This window comes from Falco biarmicus, chromosome 5 (assembly GCF_023638135.1).
Source record: "Falco biarmicus isolate bFalBia1 chromosome 5, bFalBia1.pri, whole genome shotgun sequence".
Lineage (NCBI taxonomy): Eukaryota > Metazoa > Chordata > Aves > Falconiformes > Falconidae > Falco > Falco biarmicus.
Window position 1 is genome coordinate 89542756 of NC_079292.1, and position 7348 is coordinate 89550103.

The window sequence follows — 7348 nt, forward strand, 5'->3', positions numbered from 1 at the left end:
CCTTGTAGGGCTGCAGCCCCCCTGCAGCTTGGGGTCTGATTGTGTGGCAGGGCACTTATTTTTTCCCAGAAGAAGGCTGCAAGAGGACTTTTTTATTTAAGCACCTTAACAGATGTAACTCACATGCTTGCAGAGTTGTTTCTAATGCTGTCATCATCTAGAAAAATCTTTGTTTAGTGGTAGAAACCTCATACTTGCTCCAGCAGATGCTTGGATTGCTGATGGGGAGCACGGTTTTTGGCTCTTTCTAATCTATGATTGTCAAATTCCAATTATTTCGGACGGTGGGGTGATCCTGAGAAAGTGGGATCTTTCCCCTTTGTGTAGGGACACAAATATATGCATGGACAGGCGCAGAAATATTGACTCACTAAAACCAGCTGTTGGGAACAAACCATCTGCATACAGCAACTACTGCTTATTCAACAGCAAAAACATTGGTGGCCACTATCGATAGCCCAGTTCATTGCCTGCATTCCTTCCCCACCTCCCCTGGCCTCTCACTCACTTTTTCCAGAGGCTGTCTGAGATTCTCACTGAGGTCCAAGACTCACTGGCCCAGGAAGTGAACCAGGGCCCAGCTGGGAGCATCAGCTCTCGTTTTCCTGCTCTTTGATGGGTCAGCCTGTCTCTCAGGCTTTCCTGGTGAAGCACCCAAAGCCTTTTTTGCAACCATAGAGTGAAGAAGCCTTAATGCATCTCAGAGAGGTGGCCTTGTGTTTGCTTGAGTGACAGGTGCCAGACAGAAAAGAGACCATGGGTTTTCTCTCTGAGAAAAACTATGGTCTCTTCTCTCTCTGAGATGAGCACAACAGTCAGTAGAAGAGACAAGGCTCTTGACTCCTGAGTCTTCTTGAGTAAATTAGACCCACGTCATCCTCAGGTACTCTTTGTTGCTGGGCTTGTCTGCTTATTTGAGGGCTAGATTCAGATGCCCTCAAGCAGCTGTTGCTGAAGGCAGTGGGGGCTGAGAGCTTTTTTCCATCAGAGGGTGGAATTTACCCCAAAAGGTGTCCTACTGTGGCGCAGCGGGTACCCAGTAATGCTGGGCTTCCAGGAACTGGAGAGCCGGCCTCCCCCATGGACTGCAGCATGCTGGTATCAGGTGTTAGAACTAGGAAAAAGACCTCACCATAAAAGAGTTGTGAAGACTGGATTTGCAGAAGCAGAAAAGCACTAAATGTGGTTTTGCTATGGGTATGAAAAAGGCTGTAATAGTGAGTAAATGACCCAATATTTGCAAAAGCGTAATCCACCATTGAATGAAAGATTCACCGGACAGAGGATAGGAAGTCTTTATCCAGCACCTGTATTTGGGGGACTGTCAAAAAAAAAAAAAAAAAGCCAACCAAAACCCAGCTGCTTTCAAACAAGGGCTTGAATTTGCTGTAATCATGTACAGAGTATCCCACTGTTCATGGATCTGCCTAGCACTGCTGTAAATTCAAGGTGCGATTGCATCAGCTGATATTATTCTTGCAGTTCTCTTTGGCTTGAAATACCGCCCAACTCATTTGGGTTAGATACGAGACGTAATTGCCTGGAAACCAGCGCACAACTCCAGAAAGGTGCCCTGCTCGTTATATTCACCTTGGCCAATAAAACATCCATGCCATTCCTGTTTTGGATCACGTCATCAGGACACTGCGCAGGGTGTGCCTTCATTTTCCCTTCCTATGGGCGCCTTCAGAGGTACCAGGGGCTTTCTAAGGAACTCAGGTCCTTACGGACTGCCTAAGCCATGGGAAGCCCCAAGAAGCAAAAGCTTTTCAGGGATCCTGCGCCTACCAGGCACAGATGCACCTCTCATCACTTGCAGGAGGTGCACTGGGAGGAAACACAGACAGACAGGCCTTACTCTGTGAGTATATTAAAATACTGCTGGCAAACCTGGCGTCTGATGGGTGCTGGGAGCCCCATGTCCGTTGCAGACTTGCAGAGAAAATGCCAAGCTCCCGCTGACCCACCTGGCCTGCTCCTGATGCCTGAACCACCGAGTGTTTCTTCTTGTGCCCTTTTCCAAAGGTGAGTGCGATCCCGTTCTAGCATCGTGCTGAACTTGTCCCAGCCTCCTGTACAGCTGGAGGCAGGGGGCGGCGGGGGCAGCCCCCCTCCCATGGCAAGAGCACGACCTGGCAGCGATGGGACCCAGCTCGCCCGCCCGCCTCCCTGCAGGCTGGCGGAGGGGCAGGTAGGAGCTGCTGCAGGGAGCTAAAAATAGACTCTTCTCTGAGTAGACCAGGGATCCTGGGAAGAAAGGCCACGTTCTTCCTCGGCATGTTAAGAGAGCAGGTTAGAGAAGGAAAAGGAAGAACAGCTACTAACTAGAAGACAGCATTGGCATGAGAACAAGTTGATAAAAATAGGCTAAGAAAAAATGTGGGCTGCAAATCAGAAACAAGTTTCCTTCTGTGAGTGAGGTTCTGGAATAACCTGCCAAGAAAATTCCTGATGACTCTTAAGATGGACTGTGATGAATTAACAAGAGGGACTTTATGACCCAGTGCTTGTCATGGCTGGGGAACATGACGATGACTAGGAGATCCCTTCTAGCCCCACATTCCTGTTGGTATGATAAGAGCGGAATCTGTGTAGGGCGCAGTAAATGCTGAATCACCGAGTGCTTTATATAGCTGCCTGGCAGGACAAAGTCCCTCGCACCCATCCTGTCTGCAAGAACCTCCAGGACAGGGGGAAAAAAAAACCCAGTTAAAAATTCTGATGTAAATGATGGTGCTCTTGCAGCACAAAGCACAAAGCTACGGATGCCTGAGTTAGAAGACAACCAGCCAAGCTACAGGCTCCTCCTACAGGGGGGAAAGGTGGCAACGTGGGCATGAAAGCAAGAAACCTCACTGCTGTAGACACTGGGAGGTACGCGCTCTGAGGTGAACGCACTCCAGCAGCTTCAATACACCATTGTAACGTGGGAAGAACTCAGTGCTTGGAACCCCGTGGAGGTATCCCATGCACGTGCTCAGCCGGGTATGTGCAGGGATCATTTCCACAGGGCGCAATCGTGTAACGTAGCAGAAAGTTCCTGCTAGTAGCACCAACTGCTAAAACATCCCCAGTTCTCCTGCTACCCCAGGATTCCCGAATCTTTTGATGTTTTTTCTTGTCTCCTAGGAGTCCCCCAAGGATAAGCTTGCTTTCTGCAGCACAAGCCCAGCAATCAGAATGCAGCTTACACTGATGCCTTTGGTGCCTCGCAACTGGACACTGACAGCTTTGCTGCTCTGGCTGTCAGAGTAGAGCCTGGGGTAAGAGCAGCTGCCGCAGTTTCAGTAGTACATGGCTAGAGGTAGAGGCCAAGGAGAAGACACCCATGAAAAACTGGGTAAGGTAAGAAACAGGCCTGATTTCTGGGCTTGGGAGAGTAAAGCTGCTTAGGAGGAGAGCGCTTCTCCACAGCCCTCATGGATGTTGGACTTGAGGAGGACTTTTCTGGAGCTTCTTCTGGACCTGTGGAGTTCATGAACTGGTGTAGGTGCTCCCTTGCCTCCTCAAACCCTGCAGCACAGGCTACTTGGAGACCTAGGGCCCCTGCCTGCTGCCCTCCACTGTGCCACAGGAATGTCCCCGTGCAGCTCCACAGGTCACACAGGCTGGCTGCTCTGGGCCAAGGACACCTGTGGGTTTCCCCTTTTGCAGTGCTTTTGAATATCCACTATTGCTAATAACTGCCCTGATACCAGAGCTCAGAGTGAGAGGTTCCCCACAGACCCAGCTGCTAACACCAACACAAGGCAATGGGGAAACTTCCACACCAACAGTCAGCACGCTGCTCCCAGAGAGCCTGGCTTAATCCCTCTTTACTCTAGCTAACAAATCTCTTTATTTTTCCCCCCCTTTTTTTTTTTTTTTTTTTTTTTTTTTTAATCCAGGCAGCTGAATCACAACCAAAATCAGTTTTGTTATTTCCTAAGCCGTCACAAGCTGACAGGGTAACAGGCAGCCCGAGCGATGGCAGGTGGCTGCGGCACCAGAGCCTCGAGGCTTCCTGCCTTCCTGGCTCTTGCCAAGGCCCAGCGAGCAGGGACACGGAGACATCTCACACCGGCTGGGATGTGACCCTTCCAAAACAGCTGTCAGCAAGGAAAGGACACAGAGGTGTCAGTGCATCGCTGGAGTGAGGGGAGCGGTGGGGGCTACAGAGCTTCACAGCACCCATGGGCAGGGAAAGGCTCCGCTCTGTGGAGCATCTCCTGTTGCACGGTGCATGGGAGGGCTCAGGGGTGCTGGCTGCAGTGGACCCCTCCTCTCCTCCCATGGTTTGCAGACAGCACAGGAGTCACGCAGCTGGAGCCCGCAGAGGTGCACAGCAAGCAGGGGAAGGACAGCTTAGAAACACGACTTGGGAATTCAAAGGACCTCATCAGCATTGGCTGATGTTGCTGCCCTGCGTGTCATTGGAGAGGGGACCTCTCTGCCGGCAGATGTTGCTGGGATGGGGACAGGGTGCTGGGATAAGGCATACAGGATGGCCAAGGGCTGCTCTGTAGCTTCTGGGTAGCAGCAGTTTCTCACATGCCCCGAAGCACCATGAGCACATCTGTAAGGACGGTGAGTCCAGCGCTCCCCTGGGCGCAGGCAGGCGGCCTCCTCCCAGTCGCTCACCTCTCATTTCAGTGTCTTGAAGGTGGAAATTTCTGCCTAGAACTGCAAAGAGGCACAGCCTTCCCTACGGGGAACAGATTTAGACAGCAGATACATTGGAGAAGGAATTGCTCAAGTGGGATACGGATACTACAGCCCCCCTGAGTGAGAGAGGGCTCACTTTAGGCTATATCCATCATCAGTGGCAAGAAAGAGAGTCATAGTTATAAATCAGGGCACTCACGGTCCTGCTGCCATAAGCTGCCTTCCCAGCTCTCACAGTCTTCCTCTCTGCCTTCACAGAACATGTGCAGCTGGCCCCACAGCTGCTCAGAAATCTCGGATTCAGGGCAAAGCTCTAATTAAGGTGCTTTGAATGGCTTAATGGGGAGAGACAGGATTCTCCAAAGACTGTACAAAGAGCCACAGGGGAACCAAATGCTGAATTCGGTGCCTAAGCCAGGTGCCCCGTTAAGCAGCATGAAGGCTCTTCTGTGTGCCTGTGCCATGCCCGAAGCAAAGATCCCGTAACACCGATGGCAATGAAAGGCAGCCCACTGTCTGGCTCTGTCCTTTCTTCCCGTGCAGGCAGCCCCATTCATCACATGGTGCTTTGACTCTTCCCCAGCTGAATCAAATGTGTATTCCTTGGAAGGTACAGGGGAGGCCAGGGCTGGGGGTCATCAAAAGCACCAGTGAGTTTTTATGTGTGCACATGCACACGCACATGTGAACAGCCTTCTGTGCGCGTGTAGAATGCAGAATCATGGAATCATTTAGGCTGAAAAAGACCTGTAAGATCATCGAGTCCAACCACTAACCCAGCGCTGCCAAGCTCACCACTAAACCATGTCCCCGAGTGCCACATTTACACATCTTTTAAATACCTCCAGGGATGGTGACTCAACCACATCCCTGGGCAGCCCATTCCAATGCTTGACAACCCTTCTGGTGAACAGACTTTTCCTAATATCCAATCTAAACCTCCCCTGGCACAACTTGAGGCTGTTTCATCTCGTCCTATCGCTTGTTACTTGGGAGAAGAGACCAACACTTACCTTGCTATAACCTCCTCTCAGGGAGTTGTAGAGAGCGGTAAGGTCCCCCCTGAGTCTCCTTTTCCCCAGACTGAGCACCCCCAGTTCCCTCAGCAGCTCCTCGTAGCACTTGTGCTCCAGCCCCTTCCCCAGCTCTATTGCCATCTCTGGACACATTCCAGCACCTCAGCGTCCCTCTGGTAGTTAGGGGCCCAAAACTGGACGTAGGATTTGAGGTGCCATCTCACCAGTGCCGCGTACGGGGGAACAATCACTCCCCTTGTCCTGCTGGCCACACTGTTTCTCATACAAGCCAGGATGCTCTTGGCCTTAGTAGGTGCCATCACATGCTGTGCAGCTTCCAGTTGGCGGCTGCTGGTCACCAGACAGAAAAGCAACTGCCCGAAATTCCAGTGACGAATTCCCAAACAAACCATAGGTTCAAAGTCCTCTGGAGGGTTTCTCTGCATTTGCTAGTGGATTTGAAGTTAATTTTTATATCAGCTGCTGCCAGGTGGCTTCATGGTTGATCCGTCCCTATGACTGTGCTGCAGTATTTCCTAGTCCCGAAGTGCTACTCTCAACATGCTTGGGGGTGGGGAGAAGTCAGCCCCAATTTGGAAAAGTCGTTTTGCCCCGTATTTAATAGGGTCCCTAGAGCATCCTCAGCCACCCCCCTTGTCCCAGCGTGGGGATGCCGTGGGATGCGCCGCGTGGGGCACTTGAGGTTTGCGGGCACGCCCGGTGTGGCAGCAGCAGCCCCTGCTGCGAGCACTGCAAAACTGCAAGCAGCTTTCCCCAGCCGTGGCTTGGAGGAGGCGATGGGGAAAGGGCCTCCCCGAGCCCCACCCGCAGCAGGACCCCTACCCCAGCTCCCCCAGTCACACCCCGGGAGAGGGCAGCCGGAGATCCCTGCCTGCTGCTGCGCAGCCTGGGGGTCCCCACGCCAGCGTCCCAGCTCCCCACGCCGTGGAGCCAGACACGTTTCAGCCTGTTGAATGAAATGATAGTTACAGATAAAGCACCAGTTATAAACAAAACGCTGGTCGCTGCATGCTCGCCGGGTGCTCCCGCTCCGCTGGGGCTAGGTGGTGCGGCACTCTCTGGCTCTACATGAGCTCCCTGCAGCTTCGGCATAGCACAGGGTGGATTCAGATGATTAAAAAATGCTTTTTGGGGGATGCCCAAGAAAGTGTTGTGGAGGGCACATTGTGGCATGCCTTGCTAACCCACCCCTGCCCTGCTCCTACCCACCTCTGGCTGGTTCAGCATCCCTCTGCGCCAGCAAGGGCTGCGCTGGCAGCTGTCCCCTCCGCTGGGACCACAGGAGACTTTCCACACTGGCACCCTGCCTGGGCTTCTGTCTCCAGCCCCAGCTGCAGGTTTGCCCTGCAGAGGTAGGGGACCCCCAGTCAACGCATTTCACCCAGGCCACAGCCCTGAGTGCTCGGACAGCTGTGAAAGAAAAAAAAAATGAAAGAAATGGGTTTCTGTTAGCAAAAGATGACCAAAAAAGAAAAAAATCGGGATTACCCTCTTGGGGTGTTTCCATTTTAGAAGCGAGGAGGGGCTATGGGAATATTGTTCCCCATAAGATTATTGAGTTTGGTGATTTGCCCTAGAAATTCAACAACCTTGGAAAACCGCAGAGGCGGTGGGGAAAAAACAAAGATGTCAGTGGTGAAGGGAGGCAGCAGTGAGGGCACACGCTG